General features: G+C 37.0%; 1 protein-coding gene across 10 annotated transcripts in view; it reads left to right on the top strand.

Annotated features, from left to right (window-relative positions):
* Window positions 1-15,432, top strand: part of SDCCAG8 (SHH signaling and ciliogenesis regulator SDCCAG8) — a 245,892-nt gene that overhangs the window by 133,617 nt on the left and 96,843 nt on the right. The gene's annotated exons all lie outside the window — the stretch shown is intronic.

The following is a 15,432-nucleotide window of genomic DNA, read 5'->3' as shown; positions in this document are numbered from 1 at the left end:
TAAATTAGAAAAACACTGGTCTTCTAATCATAGTAAAATGTTGAATTTAAACTATGAAAGGGGACTGATCCCTTTTACATTAAATATGACAATGTAATTCTGAGCACGGTATGATAACAGATGGAGAAAAGCACCACTTGAACAGCCTGCATTTGGAGAAAAAAATATTCTAGAGGTTGTTGAACCTCCCAAAGTTTTCGGTTAGTGTTAAGATGCCTCTAGTTCTGTTAAAATCAAACTTTGTTAAAAACATTTTGTTATGATAATATTCCAAATGGTTTGCCAACTTCCCTTTTAAACAATGAAAGAAAAGAGAAGAAAGGAGGAGAAAGAGAGAAAGGAAAAAAATGAAAGAAAGAAAAAAAATTATTTATACACATGTGATGTCTGGAAAAATCCCAATAGTTGAAACACTTTATTGAGAAAAAAATTGCTTAATACTGCAGAATAATAGCCATTCTTTTAATGCCCATTTAAAGTATTTCACTATAGAAGTGAGAACATAATGTTAACAAAGTTCCTATGGTTATTTAATCTTAGAAGTTTCAGAATTTAGCTTGATCATGATATTTAATAGTTTTTCTTCTCTGTCAGACTTCTATTGAGAACCAACCATTTGTGTGCTAAGTACTACTAACCCACAGCAATAGGACAGCTTTTAATGTCTCAGTGTGGCTGAGCTTCAATAAATAAATATTAATGCTGCTTTTGCCCACTTTGCCATTCTGTCTTATTCAGAGAGTTAATTTCTGAAGTCAAAGTCCATAGAGAGTTTTCCTGTGCTATATCAATTTGTACTGTCTGATGAGATCCATTTCTTACAAGTAGAGCATATTAAGATGCAGCAACTGCTGAAAATGGACTGGTGGTAACTAATTCCTTTGTTCTTAAGAAAAACGGTTTTGCTTGGTTCCATAGAAAGCTTTTTCTATTGAGCTTTATTTACTCTAAGTCTACAGAAATTTAACTTAGTTTTATAGAAAATAAAGCTTAATTATCTATTTTCTAAATGCAGTACTCTTTTGTAAGCATTTTACACTTAGTCTATGTTCATGTTTTATAAAATCCACATTCATAAATTTAAAGATGACAATAAAAATGAAAGGAACTGTATATATCTCTGTTTTGCACAGAAAATGACTTGCTTGTTGGACTAAATATTTCTGACACACTATTTGGGTTTTTTTTTAGCATTTCCTTCCCTTCACCATTCTTTATTGATTTATATACTCAAGTGTGTGATGAGAAATTTCATATATCTTGTTTTTAGCTGAAATAAATAAATCTCACACAGGTAACACTTCATTTAGCCTTAATTTAAATATTTTCAGTGTCATATTCTAAACAAAGTTTAAAATTAAATATGAAAAAGATGCTATAAAACAGTGATTAAAATAAGGATTTCAAATCTTCTAGGGCAAATAAAATTTTAAAATGAATAGAAATTTATAGGTCAACCTGTCACTTCTTTTGGAATTTCCCTTTATTATCTAATTGGACTTAAATATGGAAAATAGAAATTCAACATTTTTTGAAGGACTCAATTAGTAAATATATCATTCACTTATTTAATGAGTATTTATTGAGCACCTACTATCTTTTACATACATTGGTTGGCCCTGGACATAGAGAGAAAAAAAAAACTCAGTTCCTATCCTTAGGTTGTTCACATTCTACAAAGGAGCCAGATCCATATATGCAGTTACAGTAGAGTGTGATGACAGTGTAATGAGAGAAATTAAGATTGCCACAGAAGCACATAGGAAAGAGAACTGTCTCATTCTATTAAGTGGAGGTGAAGGAGATAGGGAAAGCTTTCTGAGTTCAGGAATAAGAGTCCTCAAAGTAGAGAAAGGTGGGGCAAACACCCCAAGTAGAGGGAACAATATATGCAAAGATGTAAAGTTGGGAGAGAATGTAGACTCTACAGTCACTTTAGGTGTTTGGCAAGAGAGGGAGAGGGACCAGAGGAAGGGTCTTGTGGGCCATATTCTGGAATTTTGGCCATTACGAGAATAAGGGATTACTCTTAATGTAATATTTTAATCAGGGCTTCTAACATGATCAACTTTTAGGGTTAGGATCCCGACTCAGACAGCTGTGTAGAGTGAACTTGGAGAGTTGATGTAGGAGATAAGAAAACCAGTTAGGACAGAGTTGGTAACTACAGCCCATAGGCCAAATCTGGTGCATCATCTGTTTCTAAAGTGATCCATGAACTAAGAATGTTTTTTTTATATATATATTTTTAGACTGGGAGGAAAAAAGAAAAATAATATTTTATGACACACAAAAATCATAAATAAAATTTTATTGGACACAGCCATGATTATCCTTTGTGTATTATGTGTAGTATTTCCATGGCAGAATTGAGTATGATCCTCAAAGCCTAAAATATTTATTATCTGGCCCGTCATAGAAAAAGTTTATAGCCCCTCAATTGGGAGTCCTGTTTAACTCAAGAAGTCAAGAGAGCTTGAACTATGCTAGGATCAAATGTATATTTAAGGAAGGTAATTGAAAGGCACTGTGAAAACAGATTGGTTGTGGAAGAGATGATTGGCAGGGACTCCAATTAGAATATAAGTACAGTAGTAGTCCTCAGCTGTGTATGCGCCAGGAAAATGGAAAGGATATAGTATCTTCAGGAGGCATTTAGGGTGATGATAAGGGAGACTGGCATTAAAGATGATTCCTGACCTAGAATACTGGGATGAGGGGAGGGAAGGGAGGGAAGGGATATGTGTATAATTATGACTGATTTGTGGTGTTGTACTGCAGAAACCAACATAAAATTACAAAGCAATTTTCCAATTAAAATTTTTTTTAAAGTTTAAAAAGGTGATTCCAAAGCTTCTAGCCTGTCTTAAGTAGATGATCCATTAATTCAACTAGTGAATGTTAAAGGAGTAGCAGAGGAAAGAATATGCTTTATTTTGGAACTCTGATGAAGATGTCCAGTGTAGATCCAATGTGAGGAGAAAGATCATGACAGAGGTTTAGATCTGGATGCTTTTACATAAAGATATTGTAGCCAAAGGAGTGGGTAGAAGCACATAGAGAGGACCATGTTTTCAAGAACTTGGAAGAATAGCCAAGGAAATGAAATGGGGCCTTCAGTGTATAAGAAAAGAATAAAGTGTGGTTCAGGTATACTTTTGGTGAAGTAACAATTAAAACCATACATATGTTAACTAGGGTGGGGGGAGCTGGTATCCTAGGATTGAGGAAATTGAGTTTTGGTATCTTCACCCAGGCATTCACTGTCTTTGTAATTTTTGACAAATTACTTAATTCTTTGAACCTGCATACTCACCTGTAAAGTTAGGTTAGACAAGATGATTTCTAAGTTTTCTTCCAACGCTGATAGTCAAACAGCATGAGTTAAAACAATGCATTATTAAATTCCTGTTTCTGGGCATTAGGTACTTAAATTGCTTGAAATATCCTTTGCTCAAGATGTTTCCTTAGTTTGTGAAGTTCAGAGAGATTTCATGGAAATGTCCTTCATACCACCATTTACATTCATCATAATTTAGGCTCTGGTGACTTCTCTTAAGGGTTATGAAAATACTCTTCTAACATCCTTCCAATCTCTTTTGCGAGCCACTGCTGTGTATATTCCTAAACACTGTCTTGACTCGGTCACGGAATCCCATGAACAGAGGAGCCTGGAGGGCTACAGTCCACGGGGTCGCAAAGTCAGGCATGTCTGAGCGACTGAGCATGCATGCACACATGACAGGCTCCCAGCCTTCTAACTTGATTTCACTGCTACCAGTTCCACCCTCTCACATACTGATTTCCAGCATGTGATTTAAGCAGATGCAGACCTCCTTTGACTTTTGGTCTCTCCTCTCCTTTCACTGCTCTGTAAACCCTGAATACCCCTTTGAGCTTCTTTAGCTCTATTATAATCTTATTTTCCAGGTTTCCCTGAAATCCTAATTTTTCCACTGTAGTCCTCCCTGAGGACCCATGCTAGAGGGAGCACATCTCCCTCTGAATCCTCCTTCCCACTTAGAGCTGAAGGCACTTGCTACTACTAAACAAATTCCTCAAAACAGGGAAAATGAACATCTGAAAAAATAAATTCATACTCTGAAGATTTTTATGTACCTGCTTGTCTTCTCTTCTGTGATGTATTGTTCTTCAAATGGGAGGAGAGATCTTATTAATATTATAGTTCTCAGAGCACCTAGCTTAGCACTTTGCAAAGAGTTGGAGTTCAATAAGTCATTATTATAAAAATGGTTAATACAAGTTTATGACTGTTTATTCAAGCCCAGTATTGATGTGTGTGTGTGTGTGTGTGTGTGTGTATGTATATATATATATATATATATATATATATATATATATATGTATTCTCAGATACATCAGGTAAAAAATATGAGATGGAACAAAGGTGAAAAATTTTGTTGGGAATTTTTCTTGTACATATTATACTATGTTATGATTTTATAACTTTTTAAAATTTTTAACTTATTATGCACATAAGTTTAAGTATAGTCAAATCAAATGATGATAACAACTCAGTAGGTTTGGTAAAGTGCCTCTCACCTTACTTGAAAATCTCACACACACACACAGAATTTTAAACTAGAGGTCTCTATAATTAAAAGATGGTCCCTCTGAGAGTGTTTGAAACCAGTGCCTGATAAACATGATCATTAAACATACATAGCCTAGTATGTGAGTGAGTAAAGTGGAGTCACTCTGTCATGTCTGACTCTTTGCAACCCTGTGGACTGTAGCCTACCAGGCTCCTCCGTTCATGGGATTCCCCAGGCAAGAATACTGGAGTAGGTTGCTATTTTATAAATGAAAACAAAAGCAAGGCTACTCCCTTCCCACTTATGTCTTTGCTAATAGTAATCAAATAGCTTCTTTCTTTTCCATAACAAACATCCAGCTATGTTTAAAAATATATGTTCATGTATTTACTCACTCTACATGGAACATTTCCTGTTACAAGACACTATCCTAGGGATGGTGGGAGACATAAAATAGCTTCAGATGCTGCCCTTCAGAAGCTTATAGGCTAGTGGGGGCAAAAAGAAAATACACAAAGAGTTGGTAAGATAAATGATAAGATCCAGAAGGGACTTTTCAGATAAAATATTATGCAAACAGAGGGACAGATAATTTCTTATTATCCTTGGTAGCATTTGGATATAGGAAAATGGAAATGAAGGACATTTCATGGGAAATTCCAGGGGTCAAACTAGCATTTGGGAGGTACACATGTATACATGAGAAAGTTAAATACATACAAGTATAAATCAGCTTCCCTTGTGGCTCAGCTGGTAAAGAATCCACCTGCAATGTGGGAGACCTGGGTTCAATCCCTGGGTTGGGAAGATCCGCTGGAGAAGGGAAGGGCTACCCACTCCAGTATTCTGGCCTAGAGAATTCTATGGATTGTATAGTCCATGGGGTCGCAAAGAGTCGGACACGACTGAGTGACTTTCACTTCACTTTCACTTTCATTTTCATCAGTCTCTGAGGTTAAGAATACGTTCATTTTGCGTCTGCCTTGTACCATGCCACATGTAGTGGCTTTTTAAAAACTAATAACAGAGGCTAAAGGCAAGTGGCCATCACTTACTGAAACTCTACTGTGTTCTGGGAACTGAGCTGAGTGCTTTTCATAGAGCTCTCAAAATAACCCTGTAAGGTGAAGACCATTATTTCCTTGTTTTACAGTGGACACAACTAAGGCACAAAGAAGTAAAATGATTCATCTAAGGTCACACAACTGGTATGTCTTTGAAACCCAGAAATTTGCCTGCAAAGCCTATATAGTTATCCATCAGGCTGTAGTTCTATGTGAGTTGGTTTTCTATGTGAGTTAGTAGGGAAATGGATTAATGCAATCATTTCCAAAAGACAGCCAAGAAAACTAATAACATAAATTTATAATAGAGATAAGTGTTAGCTGCTCCCTTATCAGTTCAGTTCAGTTCAGTTGCTCAGTCATGTCTGACTCTTTGTGACCCTATGGACTGCAACACGCTTCCCTGTCCATCACCAACTCCCAGAGCTTACTCAAACTCATGTCCATTGAGTCAGTGATGCCATCTAACCATCTCATCCTCTGTCGTCCCCTTCTGCCGCCTTCAGTCTTTCCCAACATCAGGGTCTTTTCAGATGAGTCAGTTCTTCACATCAGGTGGCCAAAGTATTGGAGTTTCAGCTTCAGCATCAGTCCTTCCAATGAATATTCAGGGCTGATTTCATTTACAATTGACTGGTTGGATCTCCTTGCAGTCCAAGAGACTCTCAGAGTCTTCTCCAACACCACAGTTCAAAAGCATCAGTTCTTTGGCACTCAGCTTTCTTTATAGTCCAACTCTCACATCCATACATGACTACTGGAAAAACTATAGCTTTGACTAGATGGACCTTTGTTGGCAAAGTAATGTCTCTGCTTTTTCATATGCTCCCTTATACACTGATATAAATACCAGTCAATGAATTGTCATCTTAGCTTGTGATTTTCCTAAGAAACAGTGTCCTTTGGTACATCATTCACCTTAGTCATTTAATGTATTATAATAAAGCGATCACTCTACTTCTTCATTTCTTTTGTACCCAAGAGAAAAGAGAGGCTTTTATTAAAATGTGGAAATTCCTTCATATATTTGTTTTTGACATATCCAAACATCTTTAAAAAGCTATAGAATTTTAGTCCTTCTCACAAGACTTCTACTTACATACATAGTGGACAGATTATATAAAGTGATATTACATATTAAAACAACCATTTCTGAATGCTTGTGTAATTGTTATTAAATACTGATTGAGGCAATCACTCTTCTCCATAACTATCATGCGTGTATTGAAACACATTCTTTGGAATCCTGTATCTTTTTCTCAGATCTAATCTGGAGGGAAATTACTACAGGAAGTCTTCCCTGTTTATTTTCCAGAGAATTTAGAAGTTGGATTGCACAAAATGCAAAAGGGGGGCCAACCTGCCAGTAATCCTGCAGGCTCCAGTTTATATCAGCAGAGTTTCCTTTAAAATGTATATTTCCACTTTTACATAAATAATGTTTTCAATGATATATATATCGAAGAACTTCTCAGAGCAGGAATCTAAGGCAGTTCATGAAATGGGTAATTATGCTATGACATACTTTTGTGATCTAGATGGGAAGATTTAACCTTATGACCGTGAGATGTAGAAACTTGAACTTTAGTATTTGTGTCTTTTGGGGAGTGAAAAAGAGTGTAAGAGAGGAGTTATCCAATTGTGATGGGTGCTTTAACTTTGGCAGGATGATTAAGTCTTCCGTTCCAGAGCCTTTAGCTTCCAGGTAGTAACCATTGGTTGGGCTTCCCCAGTGGCACAGTGGTAAGGAATCCGCGTGCAATCCAAGCGACACAGGAGATCTGAATTCGATCTTTGGGTCGAGAAGATTCCTCTGGAGGAGGGCATAGCAACTCACTCCAATATTCTTGCCTAGAAAATTCCATGGACACAGGAGCCTGGTGGGCTACAGTCCATAGGGTCTCAAAGAGTTGGACTCGACTGAGCGCAAGTACGTTCCTGAATTTAGTGGTTTGACTTCTCAGATTGCCAATATGAGTGAGGACTCTTTGGTTGAGGTAAACAGAAACCCCAAAAGGGGGAATTGATTAGTTTGATGACCAGACCATGTAAAACCCAGGTGTGGCTAGGGCCGCGGAGTTTCTTGGACCAGGGACTCAAGGCAGCTCCCGAGTGCAGTCATTTTCTGTCAATCGCAGGGCTCGACTTCTGTCTGAATGTTGGCTCATTCTTTCAGGTTCTTCCATACCATAGAGCCACATCCCTCAATCTGAACTAAAGATAAAGGAGATGCCTTGTTTTCAAACTATAAGAATGTGATTTCTTGGCTCCTCCACTTCTAATTTGAACCCTTCAGTTCAAATTTCAAAACTGAGTCATGTTCACACACACCTTTTTGGGTCCTGGGGCCGGCAGCCTCAGCAAAACCCCAAGAGTAAGGGAAGAGAGTTGCACTAAGCAAAGGGGAGGTTGTCAGAGACCTTGACTAAATATAAAAACAGAGGTCCCTTCTGTGTCCTCTATTGTCTTTTTAGCAATCTCGGCTTTTTCCTTTGGCTAAGGGATGATTGGGAGTGGAAAGAAGAGAAAGAAGAGTACATCTCTGTCATGTTGGCTTGAGAATGATATTCTCCACTTTCAACATAAGTCCAAGGAGGCATGATCAGTTCTCCACAGGGATAATCTATGGTTCTATTTAGATAACTCTTAGAATATAAAAAGAGAGATGTAAAGGATGCATAGATGAATGTCTAGCACATGCCAGGCACTGTGCCTGGCTTCAGATAACAGTGGTTTAGTAAACGTGGTCCATGGTGGGCTGTGTGTTATTACTCTGTGGCAAGATAAATCCACGATGAGAGTGTTTGGAAATGTTTTTATAATTTTAAATTGCCACAACATCCACGTGTAAGATCAGTATGCTCTCTCTTTTTTTTTCTGTATCTTTATTTTTTTTCTAGTATTTCTTTTTTTTTCATTTTACAAAGTTAATGCTTTGCAAAAGATTAGATATTGCTTATAAAAATGATATTTTACATAAGAAGTTTGAAACACCCTGCTTTCTCAGTGAGAACAACAAGCCTGAAGAAGCTGAGTCTTGGATAAGGGAACCAAAAAAGTCACACAACGGGAAGGGGGAGTGAGAATAAAGGAGGCAGAGTTTGCATTGGATCCATCAAACTCTAGAACCTGTGATCTGGAATTGGTATTCACAAATAAGTGTAAAAACATATTTAAGAGCTAAATAGGAATACTTTTGGGATTGTAAAGTGTCAGTTCACGGGCCAGAAACAGGCCTTTTTCCTCTCTGTGTCTTTAGCACCAAGTTCGGCAGTAGGTTGTTTGACAAGATCTCTGTAAATGCTGGATTAACATTCCTTTCCTCTCTATTGTTAGTGAAAATTTGGAAGGAATAGCACTCTTTTTCAGGTGACAGCTAATTTAGGTCAAAAGACCAGTCTTTCAATATCTCTTCTTTTGAAGGGAATGGTATAACATTGACATGTATTCTTGCTATTCCATAGTGAACTGTATCTTTTTTTTTTCCAAATTATTGAGGAATTTTTAGCCTAACGTTTCCATTTAAAAGTTAAGCTCATTTTTTTTTCTTATACTCCTTTCATGAATAAATTAAGCAGAGAACGTGTCAAAAATAATTTTAAATGGATATATGTGCAACCAACATCTTTAAGTCTTGAAATAGACGGCCTTGGTACTGTTTTAAATTGCGTCCTCTTTTCCTTCTCTCCTCCCCGCCCCCCACCACCCCCCCTCCCCAGTATCAGAGGGAACAAGCTGTCAGGGAGCCTGGAAAGACAAGACATTTCATTGTGCTCTGACGGATGCCATGTTGCCTGAGTCCACTCTGCTCCACCTGTTTGACCGGCTAAGAACCCTTGTCTAGGTGTGGCCCAGGGCAAGAGAGGTTAGAGTCAGAGGCTACCAGAGAATGGTCTCTGCAGGTTCTGCTTAACATTTGTGAAGCCCAAATGTGTGTGCAATGAACATCCACACTGGAGATGTACTCTTCTCCCTGCCACACAGGCCCACAGCCTGGAGCATGGTGGTGGTGGCTGCCAATTCATTTTCTGAGGAAGCCCAGAGGAAACCGAGAAAGTATTACCCACACCACTCGCCTGACTCAAAACACTGATCATCAACCTCAGTGAAAATAGGAGAAAAAAGCAAGAGCAGAATTGTTATCCTAGTACCTCAGCCTAAATATGTTTCTGCAGGAAAGATCTGCTAACATTAATTTAAAGTAAAAGAAGTATTTAAGTAATCATCAACTTAATATTAGGCATAAGCCACTTGTTATTTAATGTCTCCCTGATACCCACAGAGTGGGTGAATACCCACTATAACCAAGGTAAGGGTGAATATTGGTTGGTAAATCCTGGAATCAAAGCTCATTTTAAGGATCCTGAGGAAAGAAGAGGCTTGGAGTACAACCAGTCTCCTCAGTGCCTGTCTCGGGCCATGTCTCATGGAGGACGAAGGCCCAGTTCAAGTAAGAAAAGAAAGTGAAGTCGTTCATTATGTCTGACTCTTTGCATCCCCATGGACTGTAGCCTGTCAGGCTCCTCCATCCATAGGATTTTCCAGGCAAGAATACTGGAGTGGGTTGTCATTTCCTTCTCCAGGGGATCTTCCTGACCCAGGAATTGAACCTGGGTCTCCCACACTGCACGCAAACTTTTTACCATCTGAGCCACCAGGAAGCCCAGTTCCAGTAAACAAACTTTTATTAAACTACCACTCCATTAGACAGGCCAAGCAAAGGAGACAGTGCCCTAAACTCAGGCACTCAGCATGGGAACCAGAGAGGTCAGAAAATGTGTAGAAGCAGCGTGTAGAGCAGATGTCCAGCTGAGCAAGACTGCTTCACCTTGGCTCTGTGTGAGCTCTCTCCGCCCAGCAAGCTCAGGTCACCGGTGGGAGGGCTGAGCGTGCCCCTCCCTGGCCAGGTGAGAGGTGGAGCACGGGGAAGGTACCAGTATCTTTTAAACTCAGTCCTTTGAAACCAATGTGTGACTACTCTTGTAGACCAGGGGACTTAACAAAACAAGGCACTCTGTGTTGAGAGAGTAGTTATAAATATAACTGTACCCACAAAAGAATTATATAAAATAAAGTAACAATTCACTTTGGAATATATGCAAGAGACAGAGGTAGAGGGCTGTTCAAGACAGGACCTTAAAAGTGGATTTTAGCTGAGTTCAAGATTTTCTGGTTTTTCAATAGCAGATCTGAAGTGTTGTTCACCTGCCTAGATATAGTTCTGTTTCTGATTATCTTCCATCACCCTGGGAAGTCTCCTACCACACTTTATTTCCTACAGATCTTAACTGTGATTTTATGAGGATATACATGAGTATGAAAATCATCTAAACTAATGCAGGTTTCTGTAAATCTCAGGTGTTGCTCATCTATTCAGGGATTCCAATGCTGTAAGTATGAATGCATGTAAAATAAATGAATTATCAGTCACAGTGTGTTGCTCAATCTAGAAAATGTTAGGACAATGATCTCATTACCCAAGTCCTTTGTTGCAAGGTGGTGGTGTTGACAAATTAGGGATACAGAGAGAGTACATTTTTAAATAACATGACTGCCTATTTTCTGAATCTTAGGTAGCCCTCCTTGTCTTTAGAGGAAAAACCATCTTGCCATTCCTGATATTAACTGTTTGTTAAACAAGATCTAATGGAAACAGTTCCTCAACCTAGGGGCTCTTCAAGCCCTGCTTTTATGCACTGACGGCAGTTCTCTCTTCTTAGCCTATTTCTGAAATAAGGCATTTATTCACAGTCATTCACAATTGACATAATCATCAATGTTTGGGTTGAGGAGAGATGATAATTATATTAAGGAATAATAAAATTCATCTACAGTGAAAATAGAGCTCATGGTGGAATGGTAGATGAACCCAGACTCAGACCCTGCACTCCGACTAATTCGCACAAAGAATTATCTGAAGAATTATCTGTTAAAAGTGGAAGAAAGAATGACAGCAGGAGACAACTCATGTAACTAATAAACTTTTTAAATGCTGTTTCATATGTTTGCTTTTCATTAAATTCAGGAATGGTTGCGACTATGTTGTTGTGATTCAGTCAACATTTATTCCTATCTGTTTTTCATATACAAAGGCTTAGGGATGCCAGAAAATAAACTGTTAACGGAGAATTAACTTCTTTGGCATGCTTTCATACTTATCTTCCAAATTAAAGAAAATGAAATGGGCAGAAACAGAGTGTAGATTACCTCCTTTTTGTCAAAAATGGTGGGAATTTGAAAATTAATAATAAAAAAGGGAACAGATGCAGTAACATGCCAGAGGGAGATTAATGTGGAGAGTAAAATCTGTGAGCAACAAAACTGAAGCAAACTGAATCAGTGGGAGGTTGTTGTACAATCAAAATCAGGATAAAAGAGAAATTACAAACAACCCTGCACTTGTCAAAGTAGTAGTAATGAAATCCTGACTCTGCCAGCAGTGAGAACCTGTGTTAGCACTTTGGGGTAAGGATGGTAGCCGGGTGCCAGGTAGGAGGGCAGTGTTAGGTTGCTGGGCAGCAGCCATCTTGTGTAGAACAGATGGCACGGAAAGCTGGCCGGGGAGGGGCTCCTTAGCAGAACTAATCAGACAGTAACAGATAGGGCAGCTGGGAAGGCTGACCACAGAGAGAGAATCCGCGGGGTAGCCGAGTGCCATGATGTTTGCAGTGGTGTGCCCATTGGTCTGAGATAAGACCTTGCAACGTCTTTCCCATCTAAGGAAGAACTGAAACTTTTGTTCAAAAAGAAAAATTGAATTGAATGGCATCACAATTGGGGGTGGGGTGAGTACTGGGCAGAGATGGAGAAAGGAAGACTTGTCCCTCTCAGAATGGTTGTGTGAGTTTTCAATCCCAGTTTTCACAGAACTTTAATTTTTGCAGTTTGTATGGTTCTGCTATCCTCATGTGTATAGTGTGGCACGTGGAACAATCACTTTATATATTTTACATAGCAGAGAGTTTACCGTATCAAGGCTGTAGTTAAAATTAGAAACGACTTTTTGATGATTTCTACTACATGTCTTTCACTAATGCAAACCAAAGCCAACCGTAAGATCCATGCCCTTGTGCTTAATAATTTCTTATAACCTGATTTAAGCCATGTTTGATTCAGAGCCACTTGCCTTGCTTTTTTCCCCTATGTAATTGTAGATTGAACATCAAAATGTAAGCATCATTCAAAACGTAAAACCTTAAAACAAAAATCAAAGTAAGTCATTCTGAAAGAAATGAAAGAGAAAACTGACCTGGTAAATTTCATAACTTACTAAGGAGCCCGTGATTTTTTAAATATAGAAGTGGGACATTCATGTTAAAACTATTACTTTAACAAAGAAATCCAGATCGCCTACATCTGTTTTTGAGCTAGTATATTTCTTTCTTTGCAGAAGGTTTGTAGCTTGGCTCAATTTATTCATTTTGAAGGGGGAGGGGGAAACATTACCAGGATTTGAAATAGGTGGTATAACATAGCCATATGCTATTTATGCAGCAGTTTCTGCAATAAATCTAATTTGGTGCTGTCAAAAAATTAGACTTATTTGATATAGCAGCACATTAGTAAATGATTGTGGCAGATTTAAAGTTGTCATTTAGTCTCTTCTTACTTAACAGAATCTTGCAAATCCGTTTCTCCCCCTTAATCAACTCTATGAACATGTCTCAGTTCTTTGTCCTGCAGTCCTGCAAATATTTCCACATCTGAAAGAAGGTCTTGCCTTAAGGTAATTGAGGAAGGGGGTGGCAGAATGGATATCCTCCGGTGTTGAAAGACTTCATGAATATAAAGGCAGAAAAATCAATAAACCAGAGAAAAATAATAGTATTTTAATCATTTTCAATTCTTAGAAAAACAGAACTATGTCTCCTTCAGTATGTAGATTAATTAAGGTCAGTTCTTCATTAAGGAGTTTAAATATTTTACCTTCCATCCTATGTCCATATGCTGCTTTAGGAAAACTGACGTTAAGGAACGTGAACGACATCAGCTCTTGGTCTTTACCTGGAAGTGCCCTTAGAAACGGCTTTCCTGTTCTCTAGCGCAACCCGACAGCATTGCTTCAAAGCCTCTTTATTTTTTCTGTGAAATTTGTGTTTCAGGTGTTGGTAGCAAACTATCTGAAACTTTTTCCTAAGTGTTTTCTATTTAGAAGATAAAATAAGCATGTTATGTATTAGGCATATTAACATTGACAGTAGTCTTTGAATTTCTTAAAGTAGCCCATTTGTAAGAGTAATCATAGTATTATTTCCCTGTTCTTTTTCTTACGTGTTTATGGAGGGGAATAGTGAATGTGTGTGTGTGTATGCACATTCATACATCTGTGTGTGACTAAAAGTGATGTTAAACTGAGTGGTTTTATTTGTTTATGTTCTTATACAAATTTTCCAAAACAGCCTGACTAGTGTGTTTTTCAAATGCAATTTGCTAAAAATGAAGAGTTTCTTCACGGTAATTTAAGCAACCTCTATTAAACTAACATTTTGCTAATACTTATTTCTATCATATAGCAAATCAGACCACAGAAGTGATTAAATTACCAGTATTCTTTCCATGTTATTCAGAAGCAGGGACCCAGGTACCAAACCTACCATAAAGCACAGATTACACTAAAGGGAAAAAGTAGCCAAAATAATGTTAACAAATTTGCTGGGTAAATTAGATACTCTTTTTGAAATTTTTCCCACGTGAAAAGGAATTATTTAGAAATTATGTTTTAGGAAGATGAAAGAGAAAGCACCTCTAAGAAATCATATTTTGTGTTCAAAATCCATATGTTAAATTATATTATATATATTATATGAGTGATTTATAGGATATAGAGTATTTTAGATATTAGTAATAAAATTGAAATTAGAGCTAAAAAAGAATGGCTATGCACTTGGATTTTAAACTATCATTTTTGGTTTTCATTTTTACTTTTATATTTGGTATTAAAATAATTTTCTTAAAACATATAAAAATTGCTCTGATAAAGTCTTTTTAAGTAAATTACATTTAATCAGTCAGAACCTTAAGATTCAAATTTTTAATTATGTGTTTTAGAATGTTTTTAAGTTGAAAACCTGCTTTCAATTATATAGCAGTGAAAAGAATTTAATTTTTATCTTTTCTAAAAATAATTTAGTGAATGTTATAGGTTTGATTAATTTTATCTCATAAAAGCACACATAATAAGATTAAATCTTGGAATAATTCTCCCAAATTATAAAAGCAACATTATGAACAAAGTGTCGTTTAGCATTATATTTGTAAAAATGCTTTGGTTAAAATATATTTTCTCCTAAAAAGTGATCTTTTTCTTTTAAGAAATTTGAGTCAAGTCACTGATTTGTCTTTTGCTAAAGAATATGGTTGTCTAAAATACTAGTGAATAATTCAACATAAAGTGATTTCATGTTCAATTTATGAAGGTAGGATAAGTCTTTGATAGCTGTAGATGACACAGAATACATTTAATTGAGAGTATCATTTTCATCTAATCACCTAATTTCCATGAGTTTATTTCTTTCACAAAACTGGCCTATTGATACAACTTACATTCTTTAGATAGATGATATGTTTGGCAACATGTATTTGAGTATTATTTAAGCAGAGTTGTTTATTTCTTACATGATGGAATTTAAAATATCCATGAATTGATTTGTATATCATAGGTTAAAGTTTTCAAAGCAGTAATGGAGCTGTGTGTTAATATATAGCTTATAATTGAAATGGTACATATTTGTACATTTTAAGCATTTCAGTGTAAAATTTCTTAATTGGAATACTCTTTCCCTTGGCTAATTCATTAGTGAAAATATTTATTC

The sequence above is a fragment of the Dama dama genome, chromosome 14 (assembly GCF_033118175.1).
Source record: "Dama dama isolate Ldn47 chromosome 14, ASM3311817v1, whole genome shotgun sequence".
Taxonomy (NCBI): Eukaryota; Metazoa; Chordata; class Mammalia; order Artiodactyla; family Cervidae; genus Dama; species Dama dama.
The sequence above is the reverse complement of the archived record's forward strand: the minus strand, read 5'-3'. Positions and strand labels throughout refer to the sequence as shown.